The sequence below is a fragment of the Saccostrea cucullata genome, unplaced genomic scaffold (assembly GCF_032062105.1).
Source record: "Saccostrea cucullata isolate Sc308-1 unplaced genomic scaffold, CSIRO_AGI_Scuc_v1 ctg10689, whole genome shotgun sequence".
Classification (NCBI taxonomy): domain Eukaryota; kingdom Metazoa; phylum Mollusca; class Bivalvia; order Ostreida; family Ostreidae; genus Saccostrea; species Saccostrea cuccullata.
This window is the reverse complement of record NW_026923922.1, coordinates 1-16,975: the sequence shown is the minus strand read 5'-3', so window position 1 is coordinate 16,975 and position 16,975 is coordinate 1. Positions and strand designations below refer to the sequence as shown.

At 33.4% G+C, this 16,975-nt stretch overlaps 1 long non-coding RNA gene across 1 annotated transcript; it reads left to right on the top strand.

The window, feature by feature from the left end:
* Positions 1-1,824: 1,824 nt before the first annotated feature.
* LOC134265276 (uncharacterized) lies at positions 1,825-13,504 on the top strand. Its single transcript, XR_009991714.1, has 3 exons — positions 1,825-2,040; positions 7,347-7,407; positions 12,957-13,504. It is a non-coding gene; the product is annotated as an uncharacterized LOC134265276 (long non-coding RNA).
* The last annotated feature ends 3,471 nt before the right edge of the window (positions 13,505-16,975 follow it).

The following is a 16,975-nucleotide window of genomic DNA, read 5'->3' as shown; positions in this document are numbered from 1 at the left end:
TTAAGTGCAAGATAACTTTTTTGATAAAATATGGGCAAAAATAAAGATTTTATTATGCTTGAATGTGCACGAGGTATTGCCCTACGGCGCACGGTCAAAAAACCAAGGTTTGATTAAGAAAACACAAGTTTGAATTCAAAATAAAAATTTTAAATACATAAGATTTGGATTAAAATTATCCTAATTCAATTCCACAATCAAATTTGTTGTCTTTGTAAAAAAAATTAAGGCATTTGCTTAATTTTTGGCAGTTTCTCGAGCATTCGAAATGGGAAAGTGGTAAACACAACTCCCGAAAAATGGCGACGTTTTATGACGTTACGGCGCACCGGAGAACAGTTCAGTTTTATTTCGATGTTGTAATGACACCTTTAGAGACTTTAAATGACCATAGATGAAAAAAGATTATAAAAATATCACCATATCTTAAGTATACAAATGAATTAGGAGTTTTCTTAGCGAAGTTTTTTTTATCGAGTCCCTGGGGAGTACAAAACATACGGACAAACTCCTAATGTAATAGCAAAAGACGCTGTCACAGTAGACCGCCGATATGAGATTTTCTATTAGTTGAATGATGGTGAGAATATTGTTAGTAACTTACTAATAAATCTTCAGAAGATCGCACGAGGATGCCAATTGGTTCTTCGGCTGTTTATGGAGACTAAAGAATGTGTATCAATGAAACTCCTGAATTTAAGTCGGACTCATCCAACTTCATTTTCAGCAAAAATAAAACGTGACGCTGTTTTAGACACTTTTTCGTTATAATCCATGCGCCGTAAGGTGATATAATACATGGCATAAAATCTCATAATTTGTTTATTTATGCATATATTTATCTGAAATTTGCTGTGTATATTATTTAAATATGTACTAAAAAATAGTGAAAATTTCAGAACGCAGTGATGTTTATTTTTCACACTAGACAACTTGTCCACGATTTTACGGGACAACCCTCGTATATTTTTGTATGTTATTATTTAAGGGGGCCGACTATAGTTTCTATTGCGCAATATTTCGCGCATCATAGTAAAATGAAGCGTATTTACTGTTTTAATGCAACTTTTTTTGCTTAATTATTAAAATTAAACAAAATTAAGAAATTATAGGTATAAAAATGTAATTACAATTTGACATAACTGATTTTTTAACCGATTTTGCAATTGATAGGTAGGTTGACGTCGTTGCAGTCTGTTTTTGACGTTATGATAATCTGTAGCTCTTAAAGAAAGGGGTAATAAAAATATTATTAAAGAAAAAGTAATAAACATACGCTCTTGAAATTTAAAACATAGAAATTTGAGAATATTTCCAATATTTTTATTATGTTTTCATGTGAATCCATTGTGTACGTCATATTTTGTAATACTCTATAAAAATAGTAAAATTTGCTAATTTTTTTGCATTTTGAGATGCCCCCTCTGGTAACAAGACGGTAGAATTTTGTGTTTCTTACATATATTGTATAATATATTATTACTCATCAAATATTATAGTTTGAACAAAATGTCTATTGTAGTATTTGCATAATTTGCTTTAAAGTGCTAAAAATTGGCATTTTCCTATATAATCCTATAGTAAATGTACCCGTATTTTGAGACAGTCCCTCAGAAATACCTGGACGGTAGATTTCCCCCAAACTTTGCATGTACACTGAAGTTAATGTAAGTTATATATGGTATACACTTGAAGAGTTTCGCTATTGTAGTTTTCACACAATAAAACTATAGTCGGCCCACTTAAAATTGATAATATTATATCATTTCGTCTTACAGTGCATGTTTGTTTCGAATACTACAAAAAATTCAACTTCCGGTCACTTAATGAGCTGAGCTATGCATGAACTGAAATTTTGGGATCTTTGACATTTTAATGAGAGATATAAGCAGATTATTTACCAGTATGCACCCAGCTACTATTTTCACATATGCTAACTGATCATTTGTTGCAAATACGCATATATCGAAGAAATGTGTTTGCGATAAGTTACGAGATATGCAAATGAAGTCAATTTCCAATATGGCGGCTTGTTTTGTGGTAGGTCAGTGTAAGCTGCGAAGTTGTTTGTAATATTTGATCAGTAAATGTGGTTGTCATTAAAACTCGGCCATGTGAAGTATATCTTCACGATATTTTCTTGAAGATTAACATGTTGACATGTTGTAGAATATCAAATGGTTTAGAAGTAGGTGTGAAAATCGTTCTGTTGGCAGATGGTCAAATCCTCATTACCAATGCGACTAAGTGCATATTGCGTTTTGTTGCGTATATTTACTATGTGTAAAGAAACCTTCAATATACTGATATTGATATGAATAATAGTAAGTTGACATCTGAAATGTGAGAGAGTGAATTCGGGAAAAAAGCAAGTTCATGGGAGGGTGTGTTTTCAATATTTTGCTGTTCGTGCATTATTTCCTATTAACAGACTGTTGATACAAGTGAGGTATAAGTAATTTCTAGTAGCTATATGTTATTGGAACAATTCTGGACTGTTTGTATTGTGTTCAACTTTAATTTTACCCTGTTAACTGTTACTAGTTCTATGATAAATAACTGTTCTGTCTGTCTTGGTTTACTCTCTCAATTTGTCACAAGCAGAATTAAAAGAATTAACCTTATCAGGGACAAGTACCATAAAACCCCTATTAACTGCCCCGGGCGCCTTAGAAAATTGCAAAAAGGGGGCTGTTATTTTGGTATTCTCTTTATGATATTTAATGTCATTTTTTAACTTGAAAAAAGATGTTGAAAAAAAAATAAATACAAAGAACCACTAAAGTAATTTCTAGCTTTACTGAAAGTGAAGATAATCCACCCAAATTATGCTAAATTAGTCATTTTCCACTGAGAAATCTGATGATAGACAAGTTTTACTTTCACTGCATGTCCTCAATTTTTTTGATACAATTCTAGTTGATTTTAATAAATGTACAGGGGGCCCTTATTTCCTGACAATTAAAAAATACCTAAGGGGGCGCTTATAGGGGCAGGGGCGGTTAATAGGGATTATACGGTGTACTTAAAGGATAGACAACTCCTTCACAGCCAGATTGTTTTCCCAAAATGTTACAACAGTATAAGTTGTTCGAAGTTTGTTTACTCTCTGTAAAAATTCTGTTTTATGGGAAATGCAATCTGTTCTTTTTGTTTATTGGAATGGATTTTTAATAAATCTCAAAATGTATATTGTATTATGATTTTTAAAAATTCAAAGCAAAAAAAAAAAAAAAAAACCTCCAAAATCGGCAAATTGTTGATGAGGGGCATGTGTTGGTTTTAAGATAAACTTACTTAGTACTGCTATGATAAGGAGTGTAAACAATACAAACAACATATCTTGAATAATTTTTTGACAGAGAAATTAAGGTTTTGTTCTGAAATATTTCATAGCATTAGAAGTCAAATTGACACTTGAAATCCTGTAAGTGATGAGATATCTTGAGACTTGTGAGAGTTGCCTATCCTGTTAATATTAGGTCCCTTACTGTATTTTCCTTTCTGAACATGCTTTTCTATGGAGTTAAGAGATATAACTTTGAAATCAGAAAATACAGTAGATTCATTGAATGTTTATAAATAACAAAATAAGTACAGCATTTACCTGAATTTATGTATTAAAAATGAGGTTGTTTCTTCATTCGCCAAGAGTTCTACAAAGCAACAATAGACTGCAGATCTAAAGGATAATTGTATGTTTAACTACCAATTAAATCAAGTTTTCCATGACATTCTGTCAGGTGCTGTACATCTTATTAAATGGTTTTATTTCAGAGATTCTCAGGATGTCCAAATTTATCACAAATTAATCACTATGAAACAGTTGCAATTCTTTGTTCGTTCATAAATTTAGATGCACTATTATATTGTTTTGTGAGAACTTATGTTGCAAGACTAGTTAGTTAACTTGATAAAAAAAAAATTGTTCACTCTTAATAAAACTTGTATCTTAATATAAAATTTTATCTAGTAGATGTTAAATCAAGAAATATTTATTAATTCCTATATGATTAAATTTATACATCTAAGAAAATCTCACTAATTTTGTTGTGTATATATATGTAACTATGATTTGTTCACATGTGTTAATTTTTTGTAGAAAATAAAATTGCAGGTGAAATGAAATTAAAACTAGCATCAAGATTTAGGCAAAAAAAAATTAATAAATTGTTTCTCAGGCCAAAAAAAATCTAAATTCAATGTGGCAGGCAGGCTTTTTTTTTTTTTTTTTTTGAAGCAGGATGTAGTCTACACCTTTTTTAAAAGTCATTTGTTCAATAAAATCATGATATCTACTAACTCTTAAGTTTTGTTCTCTGAAATTAGTTATAATATATATTCAACTTTAAATAATGTTATTCCAAACATTTATTTAAAAGTTAACTTATAAAATACTGTAGATTTAGAAGAAAGATATAGTTTTTAGCTCACCTGAGCCGAAGGCTCAAGTGAGCTTTTCTGATCACATTTTGTCCGGCGTCCGTCTGTCCGTCTGTCTGTCTGTCTGTCTGTAAACTTTTCACATTTTCGACTTCTTCTCAAGAACCACTGGGCCAATTTCAACCGAACTTGCCACAAAGCATCCTTGGGTGAAGGGGATTCAAGTTTGTTCAAATGAAGGGCCACGCCCTCATTCAAGGGGAGATAATTGGGAATTAATGAAAATTTGGTGGCATGTTTTAAAAATCTTCTTCTCAAGAACCACTGTGCCAGGAAAGATGAAACTTATGGGGTAACATCCTCAGGTAGTGTAGATTCAAGTTTGTTCAAATCATGACCCCCGGGGGTAGGGCGGGGCCAAAATGGCCGACCAAAGTTTTACATAGAAATATATTGAAAATTCTTTAAAAATCTTCTTCTCAAGAACCACTGTGCCAGGAAAGATGAAACTTATGGGGTAACATCCTCAGGTAGTGTAGATTTAAGTTTGTTCAAATCATGACCCCCAGGGGTAGGGCGGGGCCAAAATGGCCGACCAAAGTTTTACATAGAAATATATAGGAAAATTCTTTAAAAATCTTCTTCTCAAGAATGACAGAGCCATAATTCATCAAATTTATATGGAAGCATCCTCAGGTAGTGAAGATTCAAGTTTGTTCAAATCATGACCCGCGGGTGTAGGGCGGGGCCAATATGGCCGACCAAAGTTTTACATAGAAATATATAGGAAAATTCTTTAAAAATTTTCTTCTCAAGAATGACAGAGCCATAATTCATCAAATTTATATGGAAGCATCCTTAGGTAGTGAAGATTCAAATTTGTTCAAATCATGACCCCCGGGGGTAGGGCGGGGCCAAAATGGCTGACCAAAGTTTTACATAAAAATATATAGGAAAATTCTTTAAAAATCTTCTTCTCAAGAATGACAGAGCCATAATTCATCAAATTTATATGGAAGCATCCTGAGGTAGTGAAGATTCAAATTTGTTCAAATCATGACCCCCGGGGGTAGGGCGGGGCCAAAATGGCCGACCAAAGTTTTACATAGAAATATATAGGAAAATTCTTTAAAAATCTTCTTCTCAAGAATGACAGAGCCATAATTCATCAAATTTATATGGAAGCATCCTGAGGTAGTGAAGATTCAAATTTGTTCAAATCATGACCCCCGGGGATGGGGCGTGGCCAAAATGGCCGACCAAAGTTTTACATAGAAATTAATGGGAAAATTCTTTAAAAATCTTCTTCTCAAGAATGACAAAGCCATTATTCATCATATTTATATGGAAGCATCTTCAGGTAGTGTAGATTCAAATTTGTTCAAATCATGACCCCAGGGGGTAGGGCGGGGCCATAATGGCCGACCAAAGTTTTACATAGAAATATATGGGAAAATTCTTTGAAGAATAGCAAATCCATGATTGATCATGGGATTACTTTTGGATTTTAACTTTTCAATAATAAACCAATTTCTACTTTTTCTAAGCTACAGTACTCAGGTGAGCGATGTGGCCCATGGGCCTCTTGTTAGCTCTACTGGTCAGAGACCAGAAGAGCTTATGCGATAGTAAGGTGTCCGTCGTCCGTCCGTCTGTCTGTCTAGCTGTCCGTCTGTCTGTAAACAATTTTTCAAAACGCTACTCCTCCTACAGTTTTGGTCTGATTTTAATATAACTTGGCACACAAGTAGACTACACTAAGATACATAAAATAGTGCATCGGTTTTTGATTTCGATGAACGGTGTTGCCGTGGTTACTAAAAATAGAATTTTCTGTGAAATTCCTTTAAAATGCTACTCCTCCTACAGTTTTCATCTGATTTCAATATAACTTGGCACACAAGTAGACTACACTAAGATACATAAAATAGTGCATCGGTTTTTGATTTCGATGAAAGGTGTTGCCATAGTTACTAAAAATAGAATTTTCTGTGAAATTCCTTTAAAATGCTACTCCTCCTACAGTTTTCATTTGATTTCAATATAACTTGGCACACAAATAGACTACACTAAGATACATAAAATAGTGCATCGGTTTTTGATTCCGATGAAAGGTGTTGCCATAGTTACTAAAAATAGAATTTTCTGTGAAATTCCTTGAAAACGCTACTCCTCCTACACTTTTGGTCTGATTTCAATATAACTTGGCACATAAGCAGACTACACTAAAATACATAAAATAGTCCATTGGTTTTTGATTTTGATGAAAGGTGTTGCCATGGTTACTAAAAATAGAATTTTCTGTGAAATTCCTTTAAAACGCTACTCCTCCTACAGTTTTAGTCTGATATTAATATTACTTGGCACACAAGTAGACTACACTGAGATACATGAAATATTGCATCGGTTTTTGATTTCGATGAACGGTGTTGCCATGGTTACTAAAAACAGAATTTTCTGTGAAATTCCTTTAAAACGCTACTCCTTCTACAGTTATGGTCTGATTTCAGTATTACTTTGCACACAAGAAGACTACACTAAGATACATAAAATAGCGCATCAGTTTTTGATTTCGATGAACAGTTTTGCTGTTGTTACTAAAAATAGAAATGTCTGTGAAATTCCTGATGGCAATTGCTTCTTTTCTCATCCTTTGTCATAAGTACAAACCAGTAGAGCTACAGTCTCGACAGAGACTTCTGGTTCTAATAAAAATGTCTATCTTAGCATTTATGAAAAGGGCAATAACTCGGATTTTCTTTTTCAACTTGGAAAAATAGAAAATTGGGTTATTTCCCTTTTCCATATGTCAATAAAATTGATCAATGCGGCCATTTTTGAACTGATGCGGCGGTGCCTGAGAAACAATTTATCAATTTTTTTGGCCTTAATGATATTTTTCAGTTGCAACAATAATGTTCTATCATATATATCTATTTTATATGTGTCTTGTTCTTTTTCAGTATTTACCAAAATGGTTCTATGGCTGTCTTTTATATGAAGAAAAAATTGGCTTGTGAGAAGGTAGGTGTCTTTTTAGGTCACCTGAGTAAACTCAGGTGACCTATTGCTATCCGTTTTCGTCCTCCGTCGTCCGTCGTGTGTCGTGTGTTAACATTTGAACATTTTCAGCTTCTTCTCTGCAACCACTGAACCAATTTCAACCAAATTTGGCACAAAGCATCTATGGGTGAAGGGGAACAAAAATTGTGAATTTCATGATCCCTGCCCCCCTGGGGCCTGAGGGGTGGGGCCAAAACCACTAAAATTAATGCAATCTTTAAAAATCTTCTTCTTTACTCCTGGACATCAAGCAGTCAAACTATTTGCATGATTGTAATCAGCATTGAGTCCTCTACCAAAATTGTGAAATTCATGGCCCTGGGGTCAGGGGTTCTAGTACTAGGGCGGGGCTAAATAAGTATATAGTGAAAATGCATTATTTCTTTGAAAATCTTCTTCTCTGCTCCTTGGTATTAAATAAACCAACTAAGTACATAGTTATGATGAGCAAGAGTGCCTCTACCAAAATTGTGAATTTTATGGCCCCAGGGTCAGGGGTTCTGGTGTTAGGGTGGGGCTCTATTGATTATATAGTAAAAATACATGATTTCTTTGAAAATCTTCTTCTCTGCCCCTGGGTATTAAATAAACCAAGTAAGTAAATAGTTATGATGAGCAAGAGTGCCTCTACCAAAATTGTGAATTTTATGGCCCCAGGGTCAAGGGTTCTGGTGTTGGGGGGGGGGGCTCTATTGATTATATAGTGAAATTACATGAATTCTTTGAAAATCTTCTTCTCTGCTCTTAGGTATTAAGGTAGGTCGCGGGTTTGCTTTTGTCATCAATTTTGGTACACAATTTTGACGATTCGAGCGGTTGTTTTGTGCACATTTGATTATGACGTCAGTTACGTCACAAAGGCAACGTCACGTTGTTTCCCGTTTAATTCTCTGCAAATGACTTCAAGTCTGTATGAATTTAAAAGTAGATTTAACACAAAGTGCATGCTTATGTACGTAAACCTCGTATGTATTATAATTAAATTTCAGTCTGAATTCTGGTGTGACTATATGTAATGTCTTCGGAAAAATTAAATACAATACCAAATGAAAGCAATAAAATATATTTGAAGTGTAACTAAACTGCTAAAAGTCAATCAGAATAAATCAGCGTAAAAGTTATGGCTTGCAGAAAGTTATCATGAATAAAAAAATTGCTTAGCGAGGAACTTGAGGGATTGTATGTGCGCAAGTTATTTGAAACTCAGAGGAACTTGACTTCAATCAAAGCCGGGGCGAAAATATGCGTATACTTTTCAGGATGGAAATTAATCCACATCACTAAAAACGAGTTATATTTAATTACAAGTATTTTCCTGTTTTTTTTTTTAATTATCATTATTGATATTGGTTGGTTGTTATGTATTTAAATCTCGTGCACTCGCCTTGTTTTGCTTGCTAATAAATTGTGAAAATGCATTTAAAAATCAAATGTATTCAAACACCTGGATTTTAAGACATACAAAACACTGAAAACAATTTACAAGTATAATTTTTTTCTATATGTTTTTTATGACAAAAGCTCAACGTGTAAAAGCTAAATGCAAGTTTTACATTTTGCGTATTGAAATTTAATTCAGAAAATTCGAAATTAAAAAATGCTTGAAATTTAAAGCCAAATACTATAGCTTGCGACTAATATAGAAAGAACATTGCAGGTACCCACCCACCCCCCCCCCCCCCCCCCCCCCCCCGCCCTCTTATTTCCTCATTATAGGGATGTTTTTCCTACCGTTTTCAAGTAAAGTGATGAAATTTTTGTTTTATGCCTGAAATCCTATTGACATGCATTTCCTAAAAATACAGGTACTAATATTTTTTCACTCGCGGTGAACATTGTCGCTGCATGTTAATATCGCTGCACGAGGATTATTTATATTGTTCATTCTGACTTTGTGATCAGAATATAAATTTCACAATACTAGTGAAAATAAGTTGCTGGTCATCCTAATATGTCTCCGCAATAAATGTATCGATATCACCTTTTAATTCGTGCATATTCCATAGGTCAATATATTTATACTCGTACTGTAAACGTGACTACGTTGAACAAATGACGTCGTAGATATTAATAACGCCATAAACGCCAAATTTTAGCATTTAAAAAAAACTTTGAAATTATTTAGCAAAAAATCTAGCGAGAAGACATATTGATTTTTTTATATTAATGGTTTTGATTTAACCTCATCTTGACATTTTGAAATTCCTGAATAATTCGTCTACATCTTTAAAAAGTTATCCAACCTTTTTAAAAGAAACTATTTTCACAAAATTGGCTTAAAAACGTCATTTTCCCATATATTTCAATGGTAAAAGCGTCAAAAAGGATTAAAAACTATACCGCGTTTACAGTACTATAACATTAAAACTACTTAGGCAAATTCAATAAAAATTGCAGATAATACGCTTTAAATTCTAAGGAACATTTTATCAAATTTTCAGGATATGTTTTCTCGTAAGAAATTTTATGCAGTAAACCCGCGACCTACCTTAAATAAACTAACTAAGTGCATAGTTATGATGAGCAAGAGTGCCTCTACAAAAATTGTGAATTTTATGGCCCCAGCGTCAATGGTTCTGGTGGGGGGGGGACTTTATTGTTTATAAAGTGAAAATACATGAATTCTTTGAAAATCTTCTTCTCTGCTCTTAGGTATTAAATAAACTAACTAAGTGCATAGTTATGATGAGCAAGAGTGCCTCTACAAAAATTGTGAATTTTATGGCCCCAGCGTCAATGGTTCTGGTGGTGGGGGGGGGGGGGGGGGACTTTATTGTTTATAAAGTGAAAATACATGAATTCTTTGAACATCTTCTTCTCTGCTCCTAGGTATTAAATAAACTAAGTAAGTGCATAGTTATGATGAGCAAGAATGCCTCTTCTAAAATTATGAATTTCATTGCCCCAGGGTCTGGGGTTCTGGTGTTAGGGTGGGGCTCTATTGATTATATAGTGAAAATACATTAAATCTTTGAAAGTTTTCTTCTCTGTCTCTGGGTATGAAGCAGATGAACTATCTATATAGTTATGATGAGCAAGGGCCCTAATCCAGAGCTGCCAACCCTTACGATTTTGGCGTAAGGCGTACGAAATCAGCGTCTAAAATACGCCTAACGATTTCTGTCTATATTCTTCTGATTTCAGTTTTTCTTGTTCAAAGTTTATAATACCGGTATTTTCATAGCTGGCAGCCTATATAGTTTCTACTATTATAATATATTCATAATTTTTACAACGCTCGCTTGTATCATCGTTTCGGTTTTAGAAGACCGATCACATTCATGTCAATGTTTTAAAGTAAACAAAATGGAAACATGCCTCAGATTACATGTCCATTTACAAAACATCTTCAGCGGTAGGGGGCCTAGGTGGTCCCTAGACCCCGCCTTACTATTTGTCATTTCAGAATGTTGGCAGCTCTGCTAATCTTGCAGAATTGTGAATTTCAAGGCCCCAGGGTCAGGGGTGGGGGGGGGGGGGCTCTACTTATATACTGAAAATGAATTAATTGTTTGAAATCTGGTCCTTTGTATTTATAAAACATTTATTTACTTTTTGATAGGCAATTTTAAGGGTGCCTTTTAAAATTTTGTGCAACCTAGGGTCAGGGGTTTATGTCAGAGTGTTAGGGGCACTACTGATTATTGATGAATATTACTGATTAGTTGGAGTGCATTTTTGTTCCCCTACCCTGGGTATGGGTATTCAGTAACCAAGCTAAGCAACTGCTAAGTTTATTGTTATGATGATCAATGGTGCCCTTTCAAAATTGTGAATGCCATATAGCATCTGGCTTAAAACATAAATCAAATTCAATACACTGTAACTGGAAAGTTGTTGCATAATGCTCAGGTGACCTATAAGGCCCGTGGGCCTCTTGTTAAATAACTAAACATTGAAACTTTTGTAATCTATGTACTTTTGGGTACCAGGTAGTTTTTAACATTAACTAGTGAAAAGAATATTGGTAAGCTTCTGTGTACCATGCAAGGTAGCTGCAGATCTGTAGCATTCTGGTTTTTATATACTTTGACCATAACGCTACAGATCCTGTAATGCAAAAAAGGTGCAATTTACGGCGCAATGTTTTTTGCGCGCTTTCGGGGAGAATTTCTCCACTTTCAAGCATTGGTCAATCAACTACCTTCCACTCCCTAGTTCTAGACACATTCTGTAGCCAATATGTGTATTTTATACAGCTCCCAACCCTTTATACTCGTCTCTACAAGTATTGAATTCGCTTGAGTAAAATTATTTGTTATATTGCTGAAAATTCACTTCTAGCGACTTTATTGCCTGTAGAGACAACTATAAATGGTTGAAAGGTGGATAAAATATACATATTGGCTACAGAATGTGTCTAAAATTAGGGAGTGAAAAGTAGTTGATTGACCAATGCTTGAAAGTGGAGAAATTCTCCCCAAAAGTGCACAGAAAGTATTGCGCCGTAAATTGCACCTTTTTTGCATTACAGGATCTGTAGCGTTATGGTCTTGAAAAGACAAATATATAAAAACATAACGCTACAGATCTGCAGCTACATGCAAGGTTAAGTAGGGCTTGACACTAAAGCATTACATGTAGCTGACAGGTCCACATATATATTATTATAAAAACTACATGAAATTGATGCTAAATTAAGGTATATATACTGTAGATCACTAAATTTTCGCGACACCTTATTTTCGCGAGATAGTCATTGACTATTGATTAGCGAGACAAAATTTCACGAATTGTGGCTATTGCTCTATATAATCTTAAGGAATACTATTATACGCGAGAATTAAATTTTTGCGAGCACACTGTCTCGCGTAATTAGTTCTCGCAAATTAAAAGTGATTTACAGTAACACTGAAATTTTTTTCTCCAAGAAAACCCAATACAACCATTAGGTTTGTAGTTAATTCACAAAAAAAAAACTAAAATGTCAGTATTTTATGGTCTAAATTTGATAATTAAATACATCTATTATTAACCAAGATTCACAATAGTTTTTGAGGGGTTGAAAATACATACCTGCTCCAATATGAAGAAATATCAAGATCTGCAAGACTAATCCTATTTCAACTTTTCATGGCATTTAATCATGTCAAATCACATATAAAGAACATCTCTGTGGTTATTGATAAAATGTCAAAGGATGCTCATGATCTGTATAACTGAAATGATGGTCCTAAATGTGTTAATTGAACAGTAACTTGCAAAGTCATATTTTATCAAATGCGTCAGAAAAATTGGTGAAAAGAAAAGAATTTGCACCAATAAGATGACTTATTAATGGATTTTAGATAAGTACGCATGAAAAAAAAATACTTTGACATTAATAGGTCTTGATTACAATGGCTTTCCTGCCTTACTTACAGAGATTTCTCTTGGTTATTCAGTGTCAGGTCAGTGAAATTAACGGAAGAATGACATTCAAAAGTTAATAACTATTAGAAACTCAAAACCTGACATCTACAAAACAAAAATCCTATATATTTAATGAAACATTGTCATTTTTGCCTCAGTAGAATGTCTGAAACAGCAAAGGAGACTGAAGCATCAGGAAATGATGAGAGAAAACAGGTGTTAAAGTGAGTACATTTCATTTTGATGTTGTTACAGACATGCTTGCATACACTTCATTGTGAATGCTGTCACTGGTGGCTGTCATTTTAAAATCTCCTAAACTGAAGGTGAGCATTTCTGATCACAATTTTGTTCATCGTCTGTCCGTCCACCAGTAAACTTTTTCCAGATATTTGATATATTGTCCAGAATCACTGAACCAATTTCAAGCCAACTTTCAAAGCATGAAGGGGATTCAGGTGTGGTGAGCAGTTATACAATTTTTAGCTCACCTGTGCTTAAGGCTCAAGTGAGTTCTCTGATCAAAATTTGTCCCTTGCCCGACATCATTATTTTGTTGTAGTCATTATTGTTGTAAACTTTTTTTACAATCTCATCCTCTTCTTTTGAACCACTGGACCTATTTAAACCAAACTTGGTACAAAGTATTGGTAGGTAAAGGGGAAAAGGGGATTCAAGTTTTTTCAAATATAGGGCATTGCCATCTTTCAGGGGCAGATAATTAAGAAAAAATAAAGTGAGAGGGGTCATTTAAGAGTCTTCACAAGAACCTTTTTGCTAAAAATGACAAAATTTGAGAAAGCTCTATGACATAATATAGATTCACGTTTATTCAAATATTCAATTTTCAAATCATGATTCCTGGGTCTACAGTTGTCCCACAATGGGTAATGAAAGTTTTACATAGGTACATACATAGGAAAAATCATTAAAAAGCTTCTCCATAAAAACAATAAAGCTATGGTGAATCGTAATTCTATGGAAACATTCTAAGCGAGCGTTGATTCAGATTTGTTCAAATCATGATCCCTAGAGGCAGGGAAAAGCCATAAATGGGAATCAAATTTTTACATGAGTTTACATAGGAAAATTCTTTAAAAATCTTCTCAAGAATTGCAAAGCCATATGATATGTTATATTTATATGGAAGCATCCTCTATAGTGTAAATTAAAGTTTGTTCAGTTCTTCACCCAGAAAGGTAGGGAGGGGACATAACTAGCCAAGTTTATATGGTACATGAATATAGATAGGAAAATTCTTTAAAATGCTTCTTCAGAACAACAAAGCTGGGATTGGTCAAATTTATATTGAAGCATCCTCAGGTATATTCAATTATTCAAATCACGACCTCCAGGAGTAGGGATATAGGCCAAAATTTACAATAGCTATGATAGAGGATCATATTACAGATAGGGAATCCCCCCCCCAAAAAAAGTGAAAGAAAAGAGTTGCAGAGCCATAATAAATCACACTCATCTGAGGTACTGTGAAATCATTAGTTTCTGTGAGTTGTTAATTTTCCTTGTTTTTCAAGGTATGAAGAAACCTACAAATCCATGTATACCTCAATATGTAAAATGTCATATACATAACTACTCAACAATTCTCTACGTACGAAAGTCTACACAAAATTTGAAGTTTTTCCACAAATCACAAAAATTTGACACCATGAAAATAGGTGATTCTACAGTTTGCAATTTCCTCATCTGTGTGAATTCATTTTTTAATTTTAAAAAAATATATACTTGAGGATGAAGCTTATAAATATTGGTGACCAACTATTTATTTACTTTTACACAAGATTTTTGAGAAGAGAAAAAAAAATCTTTTAAAATCTTATTCAGAACTGCAGTGCGAAGTTATATATATTAAGAACGAAGCATTCCCATGTTGAGTTGATTCAACTTTCTAGTGTTTTATAATTCCTTTAGTCTAGATGGGGCCTTTAGGCAGGGCCAAGTTTGTTTTGTTTTGTTTTTTTAAGAAGGAAACTGATATTGCTAAGTGCATGTAACTCCATTATAGATATATCAGAAATAGATTTAAGCCAAATTGTTTGTAAACCTTATATAGTCTCTGTGAGTTCTGTTTTGATTATGAACTGAATCATTTCAATTAATATAGATTTTAAAATAGAAAATTGAATTTGAATTTGATTATAATGTGCTTTTCTGGGATATTATTGTTAGTAAGTGATAGATTAACTTTAAAATTTTCTTTGTTCTTTACACACTACCTCTAACCAATCAGAAGGACTAAAAAAATAATTTGTTGATAATTAATCAAGATACAGCAAAACCAATAGACAGTTCATGATGATGAGGATGTAATTTGAGAAACATGATTTTGAGTTATTAATTTTTGCATGTTTGTAAGGAGGAAAAAAGTTAAACATTTATAAGGTTTGATTTTTAGATTCAATTGTCTATAAACAATTAAAAGCTAGCTAGAAGCCAACTCACAATTTTTGTCCAGTTTTAACAAAATAACAAAATGTTTAAAGTACTACCATACTCCACACATATTTATGGTATTTGATATTGCAGTTCAAGATACTTGATATTTCTTTTAATAGCCCCCCCCCCCCCCCCCCAATGGAAAGTTTTAGAGAAAATATTTTATTCACTTTGTCCGTCTGTCAGTGCAATCTTGTCTGGGTTTTACCTTTATAAGGAGAATTATTGGAATCTCTACTTGATAAAAAGATTGGCCATGACCTACCTGAGATTGTGTCATGACCTTTACACACTGCCATCTACCAAGTCAAGGTCATTAGCAAAAAAAGGTAAAAATAATCTCAAATATTTACATTTCCAATGTCTTTCTCCGAGATAAAATTACAAATAGTTAATGTACTTTATTTCCTCATCAATGTACTGGTTCATCAATAGGCACAGTAAAAAAAAAATCATGTGCAGGGTGGGACAAATAGAGACAAGAAGTGGGGCTTGTATCATGTGGATTGGCGGAATCAAGAGCATGTAAATATAAGAAATAACTGTTCAGATTTTTCAATTTCATGACAATGATCAATCGATTGGCTTGCGTGATAATTTTATGTTAAACTTATAATGCAAGCCAATCGATTGATCACATCATGAAATTCGAAAAATAAGACAGTTATTCCTTAAATAAAGGCTAATTGCAAGCTTTTACTTTGTAAAATGATTGTCAATGACCTGAGGGGTGTGTCTCTATTTAATTCAAGGTCATTTTGGCAAGTTCAAGGTCACTGACAAAAAAAAAATGTGAAATTAATGTCAAGTCAATAACTTACTTCACAGAAAATATTTTGTATCTCTTGAAAAAGGTGTTATTCTCATAATTTTATGCATTTATAAATGCCTTTAGGGCTTATGCAAATCATCTGATATATCATATTGCATCATAAAACCAAAAAACATACACAGTCATTCCTATGGGTATTCTTAGTTCTCATGGGTATTTTTAGTTTTGATGTTATGGAAATAGAAGGGTGAAAGATTTTTTTTTTTTTTTGCCAAGGGCATTGAGGGCACAACAGATTGGTCTTTACAGGTATTGCTTAGGGATCTCTGAATAAGACCTTCAGTTATTCTGACTTTGTCTGCATTCAGCAACAACCAAATATTTCTATAATCATGATAATGGAGATGATTTCAGTAGTTATCCTTCTTTCTTAACTTCATTATTTTACAACATGAACAGGCTTCAATGTTTATTTACTTTCTTTGGAGCATGGTTAGTTCAGACCAATGGAATAAAGCCCCACCCTTAATTATTGTGATACTATCTTGAAAATGTTTAATTAATATTGATTTGATTAAAAACAACTTTTAGAATTGTGTGTGTGTGTGTGTGTTCAATGCCATTGAAACCTTTCAGGCTTTAGAGATAGGGTTAGGGTTTCATATATATTTTTTGGAGGATTTATACAGGAAGCTTTTTAATTTACTACATTGATATGCCCTGTCTGTCATTGTACATCTTTTACTGCCCAGGTTGCATGATGTTGTGAAAACACTTTTAAGGAATTTTAACTTTTTGCAAAGAGATCTTTGAAAATGTATATGATCTTTTTTGAAACTTACCAAGCCTTAGACATTTTATTCTTCTTCTGTATCAAGGGTTTTTGATGAACAATATGTTTTTATCATTCATCATGTTCATGTTAACCTAAAAAAAGCTATCTTTAGA